The following is a 25,423-nucleotide window of genomic DNA, read 5'->3' as shown; positions in this document are numbered from 1 at the left end:
TTATACCTTGCTTCCTGTGGTTCCATTTTGGTGTCTATTCTGTGTTGAAGCTAAAACTTCCATGACGCTTTTCAGAAGGAATGCGGTAGCTGTCGTGGGGTGCCCTGCATTTTGAGCAGGGCTGCTCCTGTTGGTCCGGTGCAGGGGAAGGTATACCCCATCACACAATTGTCTGAACTCCCTGCCTGTGGGATAAGGCAATTGTGATAAGGAGCACTCAGGACATCTGGCATGGCCAAGTGAACAATCAGTCCTTTACCACTGGGCAAAGGAAAGCCCCCTCACCAAAAAAAAACAGTCTATGGCCTCATAGCCTAGGGCAGGCAATAGCAGTTGGGGCTCTTATTCCCTGGGCAGGGCAGAACAGTCTATCTGTGGCTGTAGCTTCAAGTAACTACACCTACTGGCCAGTGTGGTGGGTGGGAGGAGGGGAACCCTGGCCCAACTTACTCTCCCAGGTTCTGACCCAGTGTCCTGTGAAGTCAGGAACTTCTTGTCTATGACTACGTCTACACTGAACTTCTGTCTATGGCTACATGTCTGCATAGTTTTTCTTGTGCAAAAACTTGCGGAGTGTCTACACTGCATGTGTGTTCTTGCGCAAGTAAATTTACAATTCCGAGTTGGAAAACAGGGCTTCTTCCAGAAGAGTTATTCCTCTCCCCATGAGGAATAAGCCCTTTTGCACAAGAGCTCTTCTACAAAAAGGTAGTGTAGACAGGCAACATGAATTTCTTATGGCTAAAATGGTCATCAGAGCTTTCCTGCACAAAAGAGCGTCCACACTGCCATGGACACCCTAGTGCAAAAGCACATGGCAGTGTGGACGCGCTCTTGTGGAAGACCTTTTGCACAAGAACTATTCTGCAACACAGTTCTTGTGCAAGAAGCCAGCAGTGTAGATATAGCCTATGAGTTTAAGCATCAGCTTCTAATGCATTCCCTGGGTCACTTCCTACCACAAGACTTAACTCAGGAGCCTCTATAGCTGGCAGCATCTCAGTGATCCAGTTAGTCTCTGCAATCACTTGGTCATCCACAGCATAGTCTTGGTCCATGGTTCCTGCCTGTGAGAGAGTTGCAGGTATCCTTGCAGCACATGTCCTTCATCCTCCTCAGCAGCTGGGCTGCTCATTTTATCTACTGCCCCTTCCACCTGTTTATGTGCAGCATAGTCAGGCCCTATTGACCCAGTGTGGGGTATGGACACCCCATCATTGTAACCTCCATGTTCTGGGCAGTACTTACTCTTTTATTAGTATAGGTTCAATGCCATGCGTGAGATACTCCTGGTCAATCAATGACTTTAGGAAAACATTGAACAACATTTTGATTCCATTTTAACAAATATTAAAGAGCTGCAGATTGGATTGTGTGTTTCCTGGTCTGATATTTCATGCCCTGACATTTTCTTCTCCTACGTCTTCCTGTGTTTTCTGAAGATTTTGAGGTGAGTGTAGAAGTGACCAGTATATTGTCTCTGGAGAAGGACTGAGAAATAACCACAATAAATTCATATAATAGGAAGGAGAGAATCTATGTGGTGGTGTGCTATTTATAAAAGACTAAATGCTGTCAATCCTCATTTATCAGAGCATTTGCTGATTGCAAGCTGGGGTCTTAAAGTCATCTCTCTCATGGGATATTATTGTAGTTAGGTGCATTATGCAATTTTTTCCTCTGAGGCATTTGACATTGGCCACTGTCAGAGATATGAGAACAAATTAAATGGTCTATTGGTCTGTGCTATTGTGGCAATTCCTATGTGTGAGATTATCAGGAAATAATGCGACCTTGCACTTTTATTTTTATAGGGCCTTCCATCCAAGGACCTCAGAGCACTTTGGAGACATTACTGAAGTAATTCTCACCACCTCCATAAGGGGTGAGAAAGCATTATTATTGTTTTATTTTACAGATGTACAAGCTGATATATACGGAGGTTAAAATACTTGATCATGATCACAAAGGAAGGGCAATTCAGATCCACTGGCTCCCAGGCCCTGACACCAGCCCATCCTTCCCCAGACCAGTACACTAGTACACTTTCCTAGACCCCACAGACAGGAGAGAAAAGCAGAGAAAATTAATGCCCTGCAGAAACATGTTATACCTGTTTCTCGACTGAACTCTGTGTAAAATACATGTCACAAAAGGGGTTTTTTAATCCTTTGGTGGGAGGGGGTGAGCGAAGATATGACCACTCCCATCTATTTGCAATACAGTTCCTGCTACTGCAGAAAATATTCTTTCTTGCACTTTTATCTCCAGCTAGTCTTTCTAGCCACCACTTATTTGTTATACAGCCCTCACCTATCTTCTCCTAACCTATCTGGTGTGCAGGCCTCTCATCTCAGATCTCTTTTCTAGACTAAGGGCAATTTTGCAAACTCTTGCATCCCCCCAGCTCCCAAAAATAATAGATCTCCCCTAATGTTCTATAAATGAATGAGGCAGTCTGAGGCAGGAGAATATTGAGGGCCAAGTGTTCTTGTATAATGTGAAAAGGGTGGCTGAATTCAGAAGGGAAAGGAGAAAGGATTGCTTTATATCCATGTACATATAAAAGATTTCTTTCCACCAGCCAGAAGAGATAACTGGCAGGAAGTCACTCACTGGAGTATTTGCTAACACTGCCACATACTTTGAAACAGCACTGACTGAGACTGGGAAGAAGTTTCATACTGCAAGAATATTACATTTAAAGCTTTGGTTTCATTCTGAGAACCATCCAACAGTTTGTTATAACTTTATTTCAATTTTCCAAGCCTTTAGGGTCTTCAAAGTGGGACAGAAAGGAAACTCAGATAATCAAGCTTTCTCCAGAGAGAGTCGCAATATTTACTACTGCTTTTTGGTTTGGAAATATCATGAAGCATCTTATTTATTATTTGTCATTCATGATTCTAGTGCCAAATGGAACAAGGAAAGAGAACATAATGGCTGCGTCTAGACTGGCAAGTCTACACTGGCCACTTGAATTTCTGCAAGAACACTGACTTCCTACTGTCTGAAATCAGTGTTTCTGGCGGAAATACTATGCTGCTCCTGTTCGGGCAAAAGTCCTTTTGCGCAAAGCTTTTGCACAAAAGGGCCAGTGTAGACAGCTCAGATTTGTTTTGCGCAAAAAAGCCCCGTTCGCGAAAATGGCGATCGGGGCTTTTTTGCGCAAAAGCACGTCTAGATTGGCACGGACACTTTTCCACAAAAAGTGCTTTTGTGGAAACGCGTCCGTGCCAATCTAGATGCTCTTTTCCGCAAATGCTTTTAACGGAAAAGTTTTCCGTTAAAAGCATTTGCAGAAAATCATGCCAGTCTAGACGTAGCCAATGACTAAAGCTAACTGTAAAAATATTCAGGACATCAGTGATCATTTCATGCTTGGATTTGAGGTGGTGTCTTTATTTTATCCAAAAGAATTTTCCCTGCCACTAGTCACTAAAAATATACATACATCTTCCCCACAGTGCAAGGGAGATCCCTTTGCTTTCCAATGATTTCCACAGCATTTTGTGTTATGTTAGTTATGTGAAGTGAGCCAAAAATAAATAAATAATGACAGTCATATAATAGAAGTCAAATAAAATGGTTTGTCATGCCAGGCCCAATAATTAACTAATAAGATTCCCTGAAATAAGCAAATCTAACTTGTTTTTATGACTACCTTAAAATGGAAACTTAAGCAAAACAAGAACATAAATCTTACCAGATTTGCTACCATTAAAATCAAACTGGCTTCTAAGTAGAGACAAAGCTTTATTGGCAGCCATAAAACTTTCTCACATGCTAGCAGAAGAAATTATGATAATAAAACCAGCTCCAGTTTAATGATTCTATTTAATGACATAGAATGTTTGTGAGGTGTCATGCAGGATTCCTGCAAACCAACCCATCATCTCCCCTTCCCCAACTTCATCATTATAATTCTATCCAAATGCCCTATTTGAAATTTTTTACCTTTCGGGGCCACCCTGCCTCCTCTGCTACCAAAGTACCCTTTCTAGAGGAGTTAAGATTTGATGTATTATGGCATAAATGAAGATCCTGCTGCTCTTACTCATGTGAATAGTCCCAATGACTTCAGGGAGACTCCAGGGGACAATGAGGGCTTCAGGGATAGTCCCTCAGTGAACAGATAGTATGTACTGTATGAAAGCAGAACAAAACAGTGAGGATAAAAACAACTATTAAACAACTGCTTCATTCACTGTGCCCCATCAAACCTGTGTACTGTTTGAGAAGCTACCTGTGGGGGAAAATAGTATGCGATCATATATGGAAAAATGTATCATAGAGTGTATCTAGACTACAGAGGTTTTTTTTTAAAAAAAAGCAGCCTTTTTTCGAAAAAACTTCCCCTGCGTCTAGACTGCTGCTATGTTCTTTCGAAAGTAAATCGAACGCGGCAGTTTTTTGACTGCGGAAAGCCTCGTTTTATGAGGAAGAATGCCTTTTTTTGAAAGTGCTCTTTCGAAAAAAGGCACTATGTAATGCAAACTGTACTTTTTCAAAAGAGAGCATCCAGACTGCCTGGGTGCTCTCTTTTGAAAAAGCGGCTTGCTTTTTCGAAAGTACTGGTTGTAGTCTAGACCCTCTTTTTCGAAAGAGGCTTGCAGTCTAGATGTAGCCATAATGTGGGAGTCCAGTTCCCCTGGGTAAAATGGAAATTGGGACCATGCTCCCAACTCTTCCCCAATACTCTGACTTATGGGAAGTTACCACCACTCTAGACACTAGTTCTGGGCCTTGTGCAGAGTTCCAATGGGAAGCTTTTCCCTCTCTTTCTCATCCTGGTGCACCTGGATAGGACTGCCCATGATCTGGCGCACACTCTATGAAGTGGATTGGCATCCTGTGGGATGTAAAGTACCCTCTAAATGTAATAAATTATTCTAATTAATTCCTTTACTTTCTGAATATGATTTCAGTGAATGTATAGAGAGCCTATATATGACCCTGTGTCATGTGGCAGTTATCACAGTCTGGCCAAAAAGGGTTAAAGAAGGCTGGCCGGAATCTGCATAGAGCCACAGTCAATGAGGAAAGGGCTCCAAGGGAACCAATCAGAGGATGACTTGCTGGAGCACCCCTGTTTATAAGAAACTGCTCAGCAGCACAGTGAACAGTTGGGTTCTGATCAGGGAGGGTGCAAGATTGGTTCCCGGACAGAAAGCACCCTGGTTAGAGAAGTGTTGGATGGTCTCGGGGGAACTAGAGAGAGATGCTCCCACCTGACACCTGCCAGGCTGTAAGCCTAGATACAGGGACTGAGGGGGTGCAAGGAGTAATGGGAAGAGGCCCAGGGAACAAGAGGCCATAGAGGGGAATGAAGGAGGGCAGAACAAAGTTGCCATTAGAGTCCCTGGTCCAGGACCCAGAGTAGTAGGTAGGCCTGGATATTCCTTTCTCCCTTTGCACTGCATGTAGTCACCACTGGAGTGTTGACACAGCCATGGATTCCAGATTCATCAAGCTACAGCAATGTGTACAGCTAGAATGTGTACTTTAATTTTAAATAAGATATTGCAGCTTTTGTTCTGACTTGCAATTCTGACCTGGTAGAATAGTTGCATTTTAACTTTTAACATTGATGATATAACTACTTAGAAATCCAAGTGAGAAACAGACACTCCAAACAAGAAAAGGAAAAGGGAAAGCACTGGTCCCATTGCTTTAACAGGATAAGCAAAATAGAGAGAAATAGCGTTGGACATTTGCAGCAACAATAATATTTCATTTTAATGTACCTGAGATGATAAGGTTACAGCTTGAAAACTATCACTGGGCTTTCTAGTTGGACAAAAATTTTTTAAGTCTTAGCTACCAGTGGACAAGTGATCATATGTTTTTCATAGCTTGAGAAATTTTAATAGCATATAGGAGGGATTTATGAAATGATAGTGTAATTTGTCTAGCTGTGTTATGTAAATGCCTTGTAACAAACAATTACACCAGCATAGTGTCAGAAGAGTATAAAAAATGTAAAGAAAATGGAACATCTGACTGTCCCCTAGTGCCTAATTGTATACCAGAAAATCATAAATAGAGCTGAGACAGTGAAAAACAAACCTAAAGCTCAAGTGGGAAGCCATAAGCAGTAAAGAATTATCAAACATTTAGTGGAAATTTCAATGTTATGAGTTACAAGAAATGAAAATAATATATTAGAGGAATATGATTCAGTGTTTGGTTGTAGTTGAGGCATTAAAGACACATACCACTTTGTTTAAGGACTGAGATTCCCTAATTTTGAGTCCACCTAGGAAATATCTTATGCCACTGAGTAACTGGGTTATTCTTGAAGTAACATGCATTTAGTGTTAGATAAAAAGAAAGTGAGCCAAATATCTCATCCAATCCAATGATTGTACTTAATCAGCCTCTTCATGATTATATAAAGCCAGGCCATCAACACAATCATAATAATAGCGGAAACATTTTTTACACTCTAAAAATATGCCTTTGGTGGATTAGCCTCCCCCAGAGCTGGAGAAGGAAGAAACCCCTCATGAAGCCCTGGTAGGTGGAGCCAGGCCATATTCACCCCACCCATGGGAACATCGCTACAGGAAACAGTGCAAAGGACACCATGCCTGAGGACATTTCTAAAAGAGCATTGCAGATGACTGCGTGGCAAGAGATGATTCAGAGAACAATAGAAGAGGTGAGTGGATGCTGGTAAAATTCACCTACCCGCTCCTTAATAAAGCCGAAGCACTGACCTGGGTTCGGTAGTAGCACTACTGTGTTCCCTTTCCATGTTTGTATCGGGTCTCAGAATGCTTTGTGACTGGGGGCAGTTCTGCCTGCGAAGACATATGGGGAAGGGGTGCAATTTAGTTTTCCCAGGTCTCTGAGTGAGGGTTTAAGCCAGTTCACTTATTTGTCAAGAGGGACTGTAGATATAGCAAACCTAGGCCTTTTTGCTGCCATTAATCACCTGACAGAATGATAAATATTATTATAGTCTTCACGTTTGTTTGTGAAGCAAAGTTCTGTAAGTTAGCATAAGTGCTCCCTCTAGCAGTGCAAAGAAGCTCTACTGGCTATGTCATTCTAATGCTGAAAATGGCTCTTTCCTGAATACAACACAAGGAAATATATTTTACAGTGAAATACATTACAATAGGATGAAATGCTGGATTTATTCCAGTCATTACTGTAAATGGAAAATGTAACAGACACACAGATAGCTTCACTGTTCAGAACAGCAAAAAGGGATGGCTTACTGCCTCTTTCCAGCAGTAAGAAACAGAGGAAGGTGATAAAGGAAGTGGCAGGAAAAGGAGCAAGATTGCTAACCTTTAACAGCTATAGGTATGGAGGGGCAGCTTTCTCTTGTGGCAAAATGAGAGAATTTAAGGAGGGGGACAGGTAGAAAGGGTTTCCCTGTGTAACCCCAGCTGGCTAGAACAAGAATAGAGGGGGAAACTGAGAAGGGTCCTGTCCAATTGGAAATAGTCCATTTTGCCTTGACCATCAATCCCACCTTACCCCTCACATCAATGTTCAGCAGGTGAACAGGTGCACTATCAAGATCTCATATCAATCATGAGTTCTGCAGAGGCTAAATTTAAAGTGCTGAACATCTTCTTTGTGCAGGACTTACTCCTGGGTATTCTTAGGTTATCCAAGAGCCTGGAGATTCCTGCCTCATATAATTGAGTTAAATAGAAGACCATTAAAGAGAGGTCAACCACACAGTGAAGAATGCAGAGTTTTTAAACAAAGAAAACAGATGAGCATAGCCTAGAACTAATTTTTTTTCAGTGCCACAAAATTAGATGTTTCTAGTCAATTCTATTCAATATCTTTTAAAGATCTTAGTATGGGAGAAGTTGTGGCTTATGTACAAGGAACATAGGCAGTATATGAACTATCACCCTTTTTCGCCATCAGCACAATGTCTCTATATTGTGTGAATTCCACATAAATAGGGCAAATAATTTCTTGCCTAATATTTTCTTGTCTCTGTGCTTACAGAATCTTCACACTGTGGAATTAATTAGATAGTGTTGTTTGTTCAATAGGCCAGAATGAGAGCTAAACTGACAGCCTATGTCACAAGTGGAGTTCATACTGGAATTATTAAAGAGAGAGACAAGTCTAAAGGGTAAATTTAAGAGATTATGGCTTTTGAGAGAAGTGAAGAAATACCAAGCTCCACATATTAGAGCAAAGTAAGAGATGAAGTGGCACAAAATTACTTGGAAAAGACCATCAGGGGCAGAGATGGATTTTGGTTTGGTAGGGCTCTGTGTGGAGTAATGTGTGTGGCTCCTTCTAGCAACTGTGACTATACAATTATTCCCAAAGCCTCCTAATATGCTACCTCCTAATGTGCTGCCCATGCAAATTGTACCACCAACCTCTTGCCTGAATAAGATACTCTGGCAATAATCTACTCATCCCAGGAAGTGAAAAGTAAAGTCTAACTGTGACTTTGCAAAGAGGGAGTGAAGAGGGAAATTAGGGAATTCATTCTTTGTCATGGTCAATTGGTGTTACAGTCAAACAAGATTGGATAGGAAATTGGCAATGATCTTCTGACTGTCAGATCGGGGTGGGGGTAGTTGACTGTGGCATGCAAGTACTGATAAAGTGAGACCTTATGCAGCCACACACTGGTAGGTCCAAAAGCTTAAGGCTAGACCTTATAAAGAACAGACATATAGGCATGTGTCCACATCAGTACAGTACATTATCCCTCTTAGAAAGTTTCAGTGAGCATCTTGTTCATTTTTTCTATATGCCTGCGTTTGCTCTTTATTAAAGAAAACAAAACTAGAGAATTCCAAATAGTGGAAAGGTGAAATCAGTATTTTCTCACATTATTTTGGAATGCTGTGAATTTGGCATTTCCTGATCATGAAGACACAACAAAATATAATACACACTTTCATATTTAGTTTTAGAAAAGCCAATATTCTCGTACTGTAATAGAATTAGCTGTGGAGTTAAAATATTACTAAAAAAGACACAAGTTTAGAATTGCAGCAGTGGCTACTACTATAATACAGATAAAGCTACTTTGGCAGTGTAATAAAATAAAAGTTACTAGAGATCTAGAGATGGACAGCACCACCATATGTAAAGATACACATAGCAAGATACATTGATGAAAAGATGAACTATAATTAGTTCCTGTGAATGGATGTACCAACCCCAAACTGGTAAGGCAATGGTTAAAGAGCTGCTTTGTACATAGAAAATCACACCCTTGCCTTTCCTGGGCATGCTCCTGGTTAAAAAAGCATTAAAAAAGAAGCAACTCAGCATAGTCTCGGCAGACAGAGCAGGAGAGAAGTTGGGTATAGCAGCTACTAATAGAGAAGCTGCTAGGGATCACAGCAAAGTCATTGCATGCCCTTCAACCATGGGAGCTGAGCATTATGAGTCACCACTGATGGGGAAGACTGACCCGAGAAGATACCAAGAGGGACCACATGGTAGACTCATGACCAGAGGGAGAAACCTGAGCACTGAGGCAACATGAAGAGAAGACTGAGACCCTAGGGGAAGGTATAAACCCCATCCAGAAGATTCAATGCCCCAGAAATGAGTCCACCAATGGTGGCCCCAAAAAACAGTGTTTCCAATATGGTTGTGAAGGGACCTTCAGGTGATAGTGTTTCTTTCTGGACTGCAGCTATGGATAGGCACGATTAACAGACCCGCAAGCCTGGAAGCAGGGCCAGACTAAACTACTGATTCCAGGGTGTGTCAACAGCATACAAGTGATGACCCTAGTAGATTGTTGAGGCAGCCAGACTATTATCCAGAGGAGTAGGAAGGTGCTGATCCATGGGGCCTGCTAGAGGGCAGAAGGCACTGGGAGGAAGTGGGAATTAAGAGGGGGGCTACTGATGGCTGTTCAGAATCCACCAGTTTTCCCCTGTGGGTGATTCACCCCTGGAGCATCCATGAAGTCAGCGTCTGTGCCAGTGGATAAAGCAGGGGCCTGCTTTGATCTCCAGAATGAGTGGCTGTACCATCTGATGAAAGACTCCTAAGACCAAAAAATGTTGTGGTAATTAGTGGTACCCAAGAAGTTCTGGTGGAGACTACTGTGCCTAGCCCACTCGGTGCTATGTACTGGACAGTTGGGGAGGGAGAAGACACATCAGTCGGTAGCTTTCAGATTCCTCTGGCCAGGCATTTACAAGGAGCTGTGCACTTTCTGTGTCTCATATCTCAAGAACCAACTAACAGGACCCAAAGGATTACCAAAGGCCCCCTGATCCTGTTACCTGTAGTGGGGGTACCATTTGAATGAATAGGTATGGACCTGCTGGGACCCCTAGAGAACAATATGTCTGGATTTCATTACATACTGGTGATAGTGGACAATGCCAGCTGATACCCCAAGGCCATCCCATTGTGTATAATGAAAGCACCTGCATACTGGGAAACTCACAAAGATCTTCATGAATGGTTATCCACTCTGATGAGAGAGCTCTGTGAGCTGCAGAAGGTCAAAGCCCTTAAGACCTCCATCTAACACCCACAAACTGATGATTTGGTGGAGTATTTCTACAGGATCCTGGAGTCCATGTTGAGGAAATTCACCAGCATCAGCCAGCAACTCTAGGACAGGCTACCACCATTATTATTTCCCATATGAGAGATTTCTAAAGCCTCCATGGGTCTTTTCACTTTTGAATTCCTGTATAGGAAGCAGCTCAGCAGACACAGGAGCACACTCACAAACAGAGGGCTCAACTGTGAACATTGGAACCAAGTGGCAGGGTATTATTGTTTCTCCTGTCCTCTCAATTTAAGCTCTTGCTCTTGTGCCCAGGCCCATTTGAGGCGATCAGAAAGGTAGGACCCAGAGACTATTATATCCAGCAGCCAAGGAGGTGGAAAGAGATGCAGATCTATCGCATCAACTTCCTCAAGGCTTGAAGGCTCAAGAGAATTTGTTGATAGCCCTATACCCCTCCCCACCAGAACCAGAACTAGCCACTCAGGCATTGGTCCTCCAAAGCCCTGTACCAATGGGGTCAGAGCTCAGCGCAGAAGAGTGGGCTCAAGTGATCCAATGGACTCATGGCACTTCCTGCCAGAAGAATGTTAACTTTAATGTTCTGGGAAAATTCTAATTTGGTGAATTAGTAGAGCTTAGTCACTAATTGTGGGTGGGGCATAACTTTGTCTGAAATATCAGTCATGGGCCCTGGGTAGAGTAAAAAAAACAGGTAAGATGAAACAATTGCCTGATCTAACACGACTACTCTTATATAAGATTGGCATGGGAAGCCCCCATAAGTTAGCAGCACAGTGGTCCACTGGTCACCAGAATCTTCACAAGGCACTTAGCAGGATTTTTTGCAAGGAGGCTGTAGGAACAGGGAGTCAGGGAAAAAGGAAGTTGGAGGACAGAGAGATGTTCAAATCTTAAAATGAGCATCAAAATGCATTGCCTGTGAAATTGCTCCATCGGGAAAAACAGTGTCTATTAGTTTGTTTTTCCACTTCATTTGAAACTGGCATTTACCTATTACTAGAAGTGAGAAAATTGCAAATTGGATAGTTTCTAAACTTATATTTGCTCCATATTTTTACATTTGTAACTATGACTGCTCTCACACAATTGTTCATTCAGTATACAATGACATTTTCTTCTGGATTTCAGTCACCTTTAAAATAAATCAGAAATAGGGGACCTACTGTACTTTTTGTACTTGTCTGGAAAGAATACAAGGGGAAAGGCTCTGCACTGATTCTTAGGGTAAGTGAAAAGTTAGTTTTAGCATTTTGTCTGCATAATTGTGACAGTGCTAGTGGATATTTTCCTGAGGGATAATTCCAAAATTAAGAATGAGATATTGGGGCTGCTAAGTCCTGAACTTCTGGAGGACCTATGTCACATTTTGTTGAATTTTAGGTTATTCTTGTATTCATATTTTATTTATCAAGGCCTAAAAATCAGTTCAGCTTTCAGGCTATTATCAAAGCTCTTTCTCCTACCAGACCAATATGCACTAACTCCTATATTCACTGCACCAGCAATTACTTGTTGTGACAAAACATCAATAACAATGCAAAATTACTTATAAAACCAGTATGAAAGAGAAGAAAAGCCCCACCATTCATAGTTTGGAGTAGAACCCAAGTACATGAATGTTTATGCAAACTTATGAAAGTTCTCACCCAATCTGTGTTACACATCCTGCTCCCTCCTAACCCCCACAGTAGGAGTCTTTGGCATCCAGTATCTGACATCTTATTGAGGCAAGGATCATTCAGTATCTCTGGGTATGTTCAGAAGGCTTATTCCCACTGCACCTTCAGCAGAATGCATAGCGAGCCTGCTTCCCTAATAGGAGCATCATCACCTATCCTTCTTTCCCTCTCCCATACCTAGACTTCTTTTTTCTTTCCCCCATCAGAGGGCTCAATAGTGACACCTAGATCTCTGCTCAGATGGAGGGGTTGTGTCAGCAGCCTTCCTACCACCTTACACAAGAATATCTATTCCAATGACATATGTGGTTGTGGGTGACCGATGAAATAAATGGCTGCCAGAATTAAAAGTTTAAAACTGACAAAGGTGGTCTTTCTCCTTCTTATTCTATTCTTTCCTTCATTCTCTCTAACCCTACATTCAGTGATGATGGGATGGTTGAATTATTCTCAGATTGGGATGCTGATATAGGCAGTGTGGAATTGATTTTATGATGTGTGTCTAAATTGATTTGATAAGGACAAGGACTGAATTGGTTATCTAGCGCTGAATGGCTCATGGGATGTAGAGGAAGGACTGATTTTTTTCTGATGGGAAAGAAATGGTTGAATAATAAAGCAGAATTGCTGAAAAGAGAAACAATGAATGTGCTTTCTTTTTTTCTTGTAATACTGTGTGGTGGATGTTGGTGGACCCTTTACTGGATGTGAGCAGATCATTATTGGCTCTACTCTTTGGGGAATCTTTCAATCATTTTTGTACACTTTTTCAAAATCCGGTCCATTCAATCTGTTTTCTGGGAGCCAATAGGGTAAGATGCCACAATATGTCAATTATGATAGTGGCTTTTGTGCTATAAACACCTGTTCACTGGGAACTGGCTCCTTCCGCTGAATCATTGGGTGATGGCCACTGTTGGAGAAAGTATACTGGACTAGCTGGATGATGGTTTTCATCTAGTATGGTAATTCCTGTGAATGTGCCTGAGATCCCATCATTTTAAATGGGCCAGAAAACCAGAGGGGAATGATTTCTGATCACTACCAATTGGAGCTAAATCTGAACCAGTGATTTAAGCATGAAAGGCTTCATATCCTAATATCAGTCTCCTGACCAGCAGAGAATCCCTATTTTCCAAAGAAAGCTGGCCTTCAATAATTAGTGGCAGGTGAACCACAGAAGTTGCACTATTTACATTTGACTAAACAAGCAGAAGTTTGGAAAACTTTTTCAAGCTCTTGACTGCCTCTGATTTTATGCTAAGAGACCAACAGTTCAATTTACACTGAAAAAGTTACTTTGTCACCAGCAAATTGAAAACGTCCAGTTTTTAAAATTAAAATTATATATTGGAAACAATAGGAAATGCCATGCCCTGCTTATCAATGAAAACTGTAATCACAATCACATACAAAAAAGTAAACATTATGTAAGAGGCTAAATTGAAGCTATAATTAAATTTTCATCTATAATGTTAAATTATACCAAAATTATGTCTAATATTCTCAGCACTCCTGAAAGACATTGAGAAGTAATGTGGCCCCAATGATCTTGTAAATGTATTGGTCTATAGGTTTGTTTGTTATTTGGGTTATTCGTATTAGTCTGAATGAGGTATTATTCTCTTATCAATATTTTCATTTTCTTCTGAGATGCTGACTCTGGAATCATAGGAATGCTTCACAAAGACTCGGGTTACTTTAATAGCAGAGGATCAAATTCTGTTCTCACATCCATAAATCAGGAGTAATTTTACTGAACTCAGTGTCGTTACACTGGTTTGAAACCAAGGCGGGAATTGATCCAATGGGTTTAGTTAAACATTAAACATGAGAGAAATAGAAAGAACAGAGGAAAGGAAGGGCATGAGGAAAGTGAGAGAGAGGTAGATTTTTCACTTGGGTATAATATGTGCCCCTCTGCCAAAGTTTTCTTTACAATGTTTTCAAATTAAACAGTAGAGACATTAACAATGAGAATGGTACGTATTAAAACATAACTTGTTTGATACTTGTCTGTAATTTCCCCAGAGGCAGAGAGTAAGGAAAATTGTTAAAATTATGTCCATATTTTATAATCTATAAAATAACCACTGCATCTGTTGCTCAGGGCATAGCTAATTGCAAAGAAAATGCACCACAGTCTCTCCACTTCAAGTGCCTCGCCCACAACACAACTTACTACACGAGTGTATGTAAGCTTTGGAATATTATTACATTAGAACCTCCAAGTTACAAGCACCAGAGTTACGAACTACCCAGTCAAGCTTACATTTGCTACCAGAAATACACAATCAGGCAGCAACAGAATTTTAAAAAAACGCAAATATGGTGCAATAATAGTATGTTAAATGTAAACTACTAAAAAAAAGGGAAATTTTTTTAAAAGATTCAACAAAGTAAGGGAACAGTTTCTGTTCTTGTTTCACTTAAATTAAGATGGTTAAAAGCAACATTTTTCTTCTGCATATTAAAGTATCAAAGTTCTATTAAGTCGATGTTCAGTTATAAATTTTGAAAGAACAACTGCAATGTTTTGTTTAGAGTTACAATTATTTCAGAGGTTCAAACAACTTCCATTCCCGAGGTGCTCATTGTCGTCAGTCAGGGTTTTGGGCTTGTCCTGGTGCATTCCTGACAGGTCCTGTACTCTGTCGATAATTATAAACTTTTAGCTGTGTGAGTGCAGGCATGTGGTCCCTCTATCTAAAGCGTTAAGCCCTGTGCACTTGGGTCAACACAGTAGACCTTTGAGAGCCCCTGGAAATGACAGAGTCAGGCAAGGATGAAACCAATTGAGCAGGTTTATTGCCAGGAGCTATGTATTAACAGTTGTTAGCAGAAAGTCTCAACGCTAAGCCACATACAAAAGTGCATAAAGCACTACCCACCCCCAACCAGGGTCGGTCGGCACTCATCCTTTGCTGTGCCCTTTTATAGACATGTACAAATAAGTTACATCATTCCTTACATACCAGGTTGCTACCCTATGTTACCTAGTTACCACCCCTCACCTTACAGAAGGGGGGCTTACTTTCTATTCTTTCATGCTGTTAACTTCAACCCAGTCCTGAACCTAGGTTGGTATGTTCTGCTACTTCTTTCTGGCTTACAATCTGTACTCGGTGCCTCCCTATGTCCTTCCATGCTTGATCTAATTTACATAATCATACAATTATCAACATGGCCTCTTTCTTGACTGCCATGTTACTGAATCAAAGTCTTGCTCAATTAGATTCCAGGCTTGTTGTTGTTTTTATGATACAGGCCTTTATTCAGGCCTGCTGACTCCTTGTTACCAACCCTCAACTTACTACACTCATAACTGAAGTTCTACTGTAAATGGTACTGCTGTCCTCCTGAAGCACGGGTGGCCAACTCATTTAACAAAGAGAGCCGAAACTGTGGCAGAAAAAATGTGAAGAGCCGCACCAGAATTTTCAAGCAAAAAAAAAAAAAAGGAGGCTGCCCCTTTAAGGAGCAAGCAAGCTTAGGCTTTTGGCCATATCAGATGCCCATCAATGGCTGCCATCTTGGGCGCCATTTTGAATCTCTGACCCAGTGAGCACAGGGGAGATGAGGGCAGAGGGAGTCAGGGGGCCTTTTGGGGGGGTTGCAGGAGCAGCTTCGCGAGCTACACTTCCGGGGGGGGGGGGGGGAGAGACGCATGCAGCTCGCAAACCATGGGTTGGCCATGGATGTCCTAAAGATTTGGACCCTTTGAATTATGCTTCTCCCACATTTCATTTTGCAGAGAAGTACATGAAAGAGATTCTTTTGTGGATCAGTCCTCTCTCCAACCTCATCATCCTGCACCCAATTTGTCACCTTCTCCTTACCAGTCTTCTATCTGCCCTTTCAGTCTCTAACGCCCACCTTCAAAAACAGTCCATATTCCCAACACACAGCTATCAACATTACTAGACTATAGAAATTAGAGATTAAAAATACATATAGTCATCTAGTTCACTCTCTGGAGTAAAACTCATGCAGGACTGTTTCTTATAAAATATATTCCTATTATTTGTCCAATTTGTTTTTAAATGACTTGAGAGAAGCAGCTCCCCATTTATCCCTTGCAATATTGTTTCAGTCTAACAGAACAGCAGATATCATGTCAGTGATATAGTAGATGCTATTCCTTCTTGAAATAGGAATTTCAACTTCATTTCCTGGGCTTGATTAATCTCTGCTTGTGTGGCAAAATGCATAAGGTACCCTGCATCACTGAGTGCCACTTATCAAGGGAGCTTTAACTTGGAGCCCTAGTTACATATAAGCCCAAGAGGTTCAGGCTGCCTGGGGAATGTACTGATTGAGAATGAGACATGAGGAGGAGGCAAAAGGTCAAGAAGGCTTTGATTCTATTCTATTCAAAGGTCTTATACAGTCCTCTTCATCAGAGCATCTAAGCACGTTTAAGAAGTGCATTAAGTAACATGACCAGCATCTGTCACATGGTTGAAGGCATCCTGAATACTGATGGATAGCTGTGTTGAAGAGCCACAGCTTATATAATTATTACTAGTGCCTTCTGTTGTCTGATCCATCCAAACATCTATGAGCCAGTTCTGTATCCAGACAGCTTCATGGGAGCTACCAAAAATCCTCTCAATTTATGTTAGCACATTCACTTGGGAGAGTGGGAGCTCCGAAATGTGAGAATTAGAATTCAAAGACCCCCAGGGATCTTAGAAAACTGAGTAGCACTTAGCTTCAACTTGAATTGCTATATTAAGTTCAGCATCATAGAGAGGTCTCTACAGGATTTCAAACTCAGTACAGTGGAAAAAGGTTTTCTGTCTCTTGGCTGTTCTCTCTTGGCTCCCAATGACCCAGAAACTAAACATGTTTCCCAGAAGTGGCATCTTCTTGTAACACAGGAAAACATTTGCTCCCAAGAACATAAGTGGGCCATGGGAAAAGACTGTTCTTGAAATGAAAACACTAAAGTGTAATCAAAGGTTTGTGCATCCAATTTTACTTAAAATGGACCATTCTGTATAATAATATCCAACACACATTCATTCCGGGGAAAATTTTCAGTGGCAGTTAAACAACCAAGTCCTGTTAATTTGCATTTGCCTTTTTGTAAGAGCTCCCCCAGGTTGTGCAACAGAATAGGTTGCTCAGATACAGCAAACATTAACCATTTAAAAACTATGAAATTGCCAGCTATCTCAAACACACTGCACAGCAACTACTACGCCTTTTAGAAAAATGCCTTTGTAACTGGATGCCTCTCCCCTTAACAGTAGTAATGACTGATTAGTGGTCAGTCAGCACCTGTTCTGTGGTGTGCCCCTTTAAGTCCTCGGATTTTTGGAGTGCATGAAGATCTAGAGATGGCACAGATAGAATTTGGGACAGAAAAAAATGATCCTACTGGAAGTTAAAGCTTGGAGAAAACTTGGGCTACAGTTTCTCTAAGGCTATGCGACCAGAGGCCTTATGGAGTAGGCAGGGTAGCCAACTGAGACAAGCTCAGGGAAGAAGATCATATAATTTTTCTCTCTTCCCTCAGAAAGAGGGGGTGGGGCTTTTATAATCCTTGGACTTCCCACAGTCTGTGGAGATAAGGGAAAGAATGAAAGATTGCCACCGAAAGGGTTCTTGAAGAAAGGGCTAGGAAAGCTGACAGAGAACCTGCTAAGAGTTAAAAGCCATGGGCCTAAGAAAGGAGGGTTGGGCATTCTCTTAAACCTAATGGGAGAAAACATAGATCTTGAGGCCTGGTCTACACTACATCAGAAGGTCAAAGTAAGATATTGTGGAGGCAGGAAAAGGGAATTTGTGTGCAGCCATCTTGGTCTTGTTAACAAGAGAGCAAGAGTCAGGCTAAGTCTGTGGCCTGACAACGCGAGATCTGTAATTAGACGCTGCCTTCGCCTCTCGCCTCCATACGGAGATAAGGATAGAATGCTGACTCTGGTAGGGACCTTGAGATAAGGAGCATCTGGGTGGAACTAAATAGCTGTTAGCCATTGGTGTTTGTAATGGGAAGGAGACTAATTGTTGTTGTTATTATATTTAATAGACAGTATATAAACTGCTTCATAATTGCTTGTATTCGAAGATCTGCCTCTGGGGGGGGGGGGAACTCCCCCCCTGTCCGAACCAGCTTTTCCCTTGCTGCAACTCGTAATAAAACTGCTTCTGGCTACTTGTTGCTTACAAACTCAGAGTGAGGACAATGTTTTCTTCCACAATATGCAACTCGAAGTACATTAATAATGTAGCTGTAGTTGACGTGTCTTATATCGTGTTTCTGCACCGTCCACACAGTGAGAGGCTGACAGGAGCAAATGCAAGGAGCAGGAGTACCGGTGCCAACAGAGGCAGCCTCTGAGTTTAAGTTTAGACCCACTAAATCAACCCCAGAAGATTGACTGCAGCAGCATTGATCCTTCTGTGTAGTGTAGACATGCCAAGGGAGATTTTACTTCAAGTTTATTTGGGCTTAATAAAGCAGAGCACCAGTGGTTCTTAAGGGGCCCTGCAAGAACAGAAATTGAGGTAAGGTTCTGCAGTCATGTTTGGCAAGTAGGGGATGCTACAGAGGAGACATGCCTTTTTACATTCCCTGTCACTTAGATAGGTATATTAGTTGAACAGAGCAAATGACTGAGGAGCAACCCTGGGTGGCCAGCATGGGTAAAGAACCCCTGGTCAGCGCCTAAAGTACATTTCTGCCACCTGGTCAACCCAGTTCCTCCACAAGAGAGGGAGGTGGCCAGAACCTCACCCCACAAGGGTCAACCTTGATGTTTCCTCCAGAGAATTAGGATCCTCCAGCCCTTGGGCTCAAAGTCCCTGCTGACTATCAAGTCAACTCAGTGCCCTCACTGAGTAGGAGATGCTAAGTTGCCCAACCTGCCTTCCCTGAAAGATTAGGACCTTCCAGCCTAAGCCCAAAGACCCTTTCAGCAACAAGATCAATCCTCATGGGAAAGAGGCACAGTCTATTGCTCCCCCTTTCTTTTTTTTTTTTCCAATTTAATGAAGGAGTAGACCATTTGAATTTCTGGAAAAGATTAAAAGTATCATAGAATCCTGATGTGAAGATTCTATTTATATCTTGAGATATCTCCCAAACACAAACTGTTGTTAGAGCTTGAGGACTTAAACAGAGCTGAAGAATTCATATCTAATGCCAATTTTAACATTATACTTATCAGAGTCTTTTATATATGTGTATTGTCTAGGTGATGACCTGCTAATTGTAAGGTAATCAGAAAAGTATACTTGTATTAATGAAAACATACGTGTAATAACTGAACTGCGGGTTTATTTGTATCTGAATAACAAGTTCCATGTTAACTATGAGTGCGGTGCAATCATTTTTCCTTGGGTATGCTTTATATACCATGTTTTTATCTGGAAGGGTTTTTGAAGATGATGAATATAAATTAGTTATAGGAAAAACAACTGCAGATGTATATGCATACATCTATAATTATATAGCCTTGCAGCAATGGCTTGCTGCTGAGCAATCAGTCACAGTCTCAGTATAGACAGTTATGTTTCTAAGGCCTCAGAATTACTTATTGACTGCATTAAAAAATACCTAAGCAGGCTTTCTCTGTGCCCATAGCAAGCCTTTGGCAGGCACCTCAACTGAAGTAAGCCACAGGCAAAGCGAAAGCCTGCCTAGATGTTTTCCTAACACATGCAGTTTATCACCAGCAAGTCCTTAGAACTCAAAGGCCATACTGTTTGTTGCTTAAAATTCTGTGTTGATGCACTGCTGTATTTCTATTTATAAGGGTTCCTACAAGAAAGTTCCTCATTTACTGATTAATTACTTCGATCACTTTCTGTTGCAAAATCATTGTGTTGCTTGATCTATAGATTGAGTAAAATTATATAGATTGCCTACGAATATCCATTTACCACCTTTAGGGTTGACAGGTCCTTTATCTCAGGTTCAGACCCAGTATTTAAATTATTCTACAGTTGGGAACCCTGATGTGCACAATTGCAACACACACACTATAGGAACTCTTGTAAATATACAAATATAGTTTATGAATACATTTAGCTGAGTCACAACCCCCTCCCCCATCTTCGCAACAATGATAGGGAATGTACATCTATATTTCCATTTACTCACACCATTCCTTCCAAAACAACCTGAAGCATTAGCCATCATCTTCCTCATCACCCCTGCCTTCCCCATCATCACCAGTGACCATAATTCTGGCACCTCCCCAAGAACTACCTCTCCTGCCACTTTTTTTATATGCCACTTTTATAATATGTTACACTGACATTGTTAGGTTTGGTAAATATTTAGTAGGGGATGTTTCCTTTTCTCCTTATTTGTATTTCCTCCCCTTACTAATGATGAAGTGTCTTTTTTCTTAGGTCAGTATATCACTGATCTCAACTTATGATATACATCAATTCGTTAGCATGGCCTTTTTGTGATTATGTATCACATTTGTTATTTCTGTCCTCCCTAGTTATTCAGTCTGGTCTTAACCAGTTACTCCAGGTTTTTCCAAGTAGTGATGCACCAGCTAAATGTGAGGGTTTTCATGAAAGACTATATGCTGTGGAAGTTGCTTTAGCTAGGTGAAAGATATGCACATTGAGTTTGCTCTCTGGGTGATAGGTCCCAGGCCATGTGCATGCTAGCTTTGACCCCTACCTTACTGCCAAACTGCCAAAATATTTTAATATAAATCCACTGTAGCTTATTATAATACACATATAATCACAAACAGGTTAACTCTATAGGCTACATCTGCTAAAAAGAGGGGGTTTTAATGTTAAATTTCAAACAACATTTCTGAGATTAAAAAGCAAACACAAAGCAGGAGAGAGATCTGATTTCTTAGTTCAGCTGAATTAACTGGGCTAAGTTTTTTTTAGTTTCTGATGGTGGTGAATATTCGCACATGCCTCAGTGTACATAAAAATTATTCTGCAAATGGGTGGAAGAAATCCATGCATGGATGGAAAATATTAAAGGGAATATTTGTGCAGGGATTCCTGCTGTCACAAGGGTGAGAGAGCAGAGATGCAAAGTTCAGTGAAGGCTGCAGTCCAGAAGGGGAGCACAACAGAATCATGACTGGGGGGGGCTGGAGTTTCTCTCTTCTGCCTGCCCCTTTCACCTGCAGGGACCTGATGTCAGCAACTCTGCAACAGTGCAGGGAGCCTTCTGCAGTCCAGCTTTTGTGGGGGTGAGTGAGCAGGGCAAAGCAGAGGCTCCACACTAGGAGTGCAAGGAGGATGGGTCCCCCAGCTTTGGGGAAAGCCATCTTATTGCTGACTAGCTCCTGCCCTTTTAATTATTCAAACTCCCAATTATCTGAATAAAATCCTCTCCTAAGTGTTGGTCACTTACAAACCATGGCCTTTTCCATGTGGTACCAAATCTCCCTGTGAGATTCGTAGGGATACGGATTCATTCTGAAGTGGGTAGTTAAGAATGTTCAGCCACTGAAATTAATTGCATTCAATGTACAACAATTCATACTAATTGAGTATAGCTTAAGCAGGAAGCTGTAGCCAACCTGCAGATTAAAACAGAAGGAAGCTATCCAAAGCAGAAACATTATTCTAAAAATCTGAATATTTTAGTGGCCTGATACCATCTGATGCTCAGAGAAAGAAAAGCAGTAACTTGAGAGTGATTTATGCTGAAATTTGCAAAAGTCTGCAACTACAAGTAGATATTGCACCATCTTTTTTTGGAATATGTTTGGGGCCTTGGGCTTTCAACAAAATTGTTTAGTAACAGGAAAGTGCTCTGAGTACTCCAGGGAGGCAAATAGTCTAAGAAGGTAGTTTTAGGATGTGGTTAAAGAAGGGACCACTCATCTGAGATTTCAAAAGCATGTTGTGCTCTCTGTGCTAAACCAGAGATACAAATTAAGCCCCCAGTCACTCTTTGGTAGTTCAAATCATAACTCCCAGACACCATGTTCCTATATGAAGCTTTAAAAAAAAATCAAACACATGAAGGAAAGCATGGGACAGGAAAACAGAATTACATGGCATAGTGCATGGGGCAAGTCCAGGGCATCTAGGAGAGATATCTTCTTTTGAGTTTTTTCATTTCAGTACCTCACCACCATGTCACACATGTATTCTGTGTACTCCCTGCTCTATGCCTTCTTCCTCAGCTACTAACCATCTGTGTAGTCCGTGTCTACGCTATAAGCAGTTATTTCGACATAAAGTTGAAATAATGTCGAGATGGAGGACTTCTTACTCCGACTTCTGGAACCCTTATTTCACGAGGAGTAAGGGAAGTAGGAGGAAGAGTGCTTAGCTCGGACTCCCTGCTGTGTAGACAGCACCAAAAGCCAAAATAAGCTATTTTGACTTATGCTACACAATTGACATAGCTCAAGTTGCATGGCTTATTTTGGCCTTAGCCGTGCTGTGTAGACACGCCTTCAGTGTCCTCAAGTGGCACTAGAAGGTACTGCACACTGCAATACACAGACTCATAGAAATGCAGCACTGGAAGGGACCATGGGAGGCCAGCAAGTCCAGCCCCCTGCACTGAGGCAGGACCAAGTATACTTAGGCCATTCTTCACAGATGTTTCTCCATGTTCTGTAAAATCTCAGTGATAGGGATTCCCCAAACTTCTCTTAGAAGCCTTTTCCAGAGTTTAACAACCCTTATAGTTAAAAGCTTATCATATGTCTAACCTAAATCTCCCTTGCTGCAGATTAAGCTAATTATTGCTTGCCCTACCTCCAGTGGACATGGGGAACAATCAGTCGCTGTCCTCTCCATAACAACCCTTAACATATTTGAAAACTACTGTCATGTCCTCCCTTGAGTTTTCTGTTCTCAGGACTAAATATACCCAGTTCATTTAAACTTACTTAGAGGTCAAGTTCTCTAATTGGAGATCCCACTCCACCTCCTTACCTTCAGCAGGTGCCTTATCCTGCTTTCCTAATGCAGGAACCAGCTTCATCCCTGGGGCAGCTGGTGTTCACTGTAAAACCCCTCCCAGAGAAGGTCAAGGGGGTGAGACTTGAACCCTTCCCACCTACCTGACTTCATTTTAATATGTTTGTTTCTCTCCTCTGGATTCTCTCCAATTTACTAACATATTTCCTAATGTATGGTGCCTAGATTTGGACTTAATACTCCAGCTGAAACCTCACCACTATAACCCCTTTTCTACTTGGTGTCAACTGAAAATTATATCTTCTGTGCTATCTAAATCATTGAAGAAAACATTGACTATTACTGTACCCAGGATGGAATCCTTTGGGACCTTACAATAAATATCCTCCCAGTTTGACAGAGAACCATGAATAAATTAGGGTACGTCTACACAGCAGTGTTATTTCAGAATAACTGACATCATTTCAACGTAATGAAGTGTGAGTCTACACAGCAAGCCATTATTTCAAAATAATGTCAAGCTGGAGGACTTCTTACTCCAACTCCTGTAACCCTCATTTTAGAAGGAGTAAGGGAAGTCAGAGGAAGAGTGCTCTAACTCGGACTTCCTGCTGTGTAGACAGCACCAAAGCCTAATTAAGCAATTTCAACTTCATCTACACAATTGACATAGCTGAAGTTGCGTATCTTCATTTGACTTTTGCCCTGATGTGTAGACGTGTCCTCGCTCTGAACATAGTCTTTCAACCAATTACACGTCTGCTTTATAGTAATATCTCTAAACCACACCAGCCACCCAATACAGGCATAATATTATTAATGTCAATTAGTCTTATTAGCCCAAATAACCATCTTTCCCTGTCCTCCTTTACAGAATCTACAAAGAAACAAATGAAGGAAGGACAATTCTTATTCTAACAGGCATAAGCTGTCCAGAGATCAGGCTTGGAGCGCATGGCATGGCACCGTGGGCAGCGATTTAAAGCTGGCCGCTGACACCTAGGAGTCTCAAGCCCCTTTGGATCACTGGGCCTGGAACAACTGCCCCACTTTGCCCCTCCACTCCTGGTTGGCAGACCAGCTCATCCCAGAAGCTATTGTGAACATATTTGATAGGTGTTCCTTTACAAGTGTTTTCCTGCATCTAACATGAGTGGGCATCTTATAATGAAAAACAGAATTTGTCCTCTTTGAGCAGTTCCTGGGCATTCTTGGTTCTGCCTGCAACCCAGTGGTCATCACTGAGCCCAAGCTTAGCTTTTTGCTGCATGTTAAAGTTCAGTACATTATAGGAAAATTCTGGCCTTTGTTCACTAGTGGGCACAGTAATAGCTGGCTATTAAAGACTCATCTGAAAATCCTGAAGCCTTAGCATACAGCAGGGACCAGAACACCAACAAAGCGTGCATGCCTGGAGAGTTAGGTGAATGTTCCAAACTGTGTCCACTCATCCTCAACTCTGGAAATTCCAGAGGTTTCAAAACTACCCAGTCATGAATTCTCTTCTGTGCTATTGCGTACCTCAATTTGCCCCCTTTTGGATAGCCCAGTGTACATAATTATAATACCACAAATTTTACGTTCGGTAAAACCAGACTGTAGAATGAGATTACAAGCAGTTTTAAAATTGCATAGATTCCGTATTTATTTAGACTGTATGCTCCTGGGGGGCTGTGACGGGGTGTACCAGCCCCACACTGTGAAGGCTGATCCTAATTAGGCCCACCTGGCTGAAGAAGCCCTGCCCCCGCAACCTTGCTGGGCATGCTCAGACTGCAGCCCAGGTATAAAAGCCTGGCAAGAGGCTCGGTTTGTGCAGATTGCTGGAGGAGAAGGACCTCAGAGGAGAGTGCCTGACCCGCACCAGCCAGTTGACTAAGGGAGGACAGCGGAGATTTGGGGCGTCTCCACCGCTGACTATGAGAGAGAAGCAGTCCTCAAGGTACTAGAGGACCCTGCGAGCATGTGGGAAGCTACCCTGCCAGACCAGGTAGGAAGTGGACCAGGGGGTATGTCTACACTACCACCCTAGTTCGAACTAGGGTGGTTAATGTAGTCAATCGAAGTTGCAAATGAAGCCTGGGATTTAAATCCCCGGTACTTCAGACTCTGTGCCCGTGGCTACACGCGGCACGAAGTAGGTAGTTCGAATTAGGTTTTCTAATTCGAACTACCATTACTCCTCATGGGCACGGAGTCCGAACTACTGGGGATTTAAATATGGCGGCACCCGGCAAGATGCAAATGAAGCTTGGGATATTTAAATTTCATTTGCAACTTCGATTGACTACATTAACCACCCTAGTTTGAACTAGGGTGGTAGTGTAGACATACCCAGGGAGGGTGCAGG

At 41.8% G+C, this 25,423-nt stretch overlaps 2 long non-coding RNA genes across 2 annotated transcripts in view; one reads left to right on the top strand and one right to left on the bottom strand.

The window, feature by feature from the left end:
- The window catches only part of LOC142829154 (uncharacterized), a 215,537-nt gene that overhangs the window by 60,565 nt on the left and 129,549 nt on the right, over positions 1-25,423 (bottom strand). The gene's annotated exons all lie outside the window — the stretch shown is intronic.
- Positions 1,626-25,081, top strand: LOC142828986 (uncharacterized). The gene is made up of 3 exons (XR_012903194.1): positions 1,626-1,885; positions 6,475-6,664; positions 23,948-25,081. It is a non-coding gene; the product is annotated as an uncharacterized LOC142828986 (long non-coding RNA).

Source organism: Pelodiscus sinensis, chromosome 4 (genome assembly GCF_049634645.1).
Source record: "Pelodiscus sinensis isolate JC-2024 chromosome 4, ASM4963464v1, whole genome shotgun sequence".
In the NCBI taxonomy this organism is placed as follows: domain Eukaryota; kingdom Metazoa; phylum Chordata; order Testudines; family Trionychidae; genus Pelodiscus; species Pelodiscus sinensis.
The sequence above is the reverse complement of the archived record's forward strand: the minus strand, read 5'-3'. Positions and strand labels throughout refer to the sequence as shown.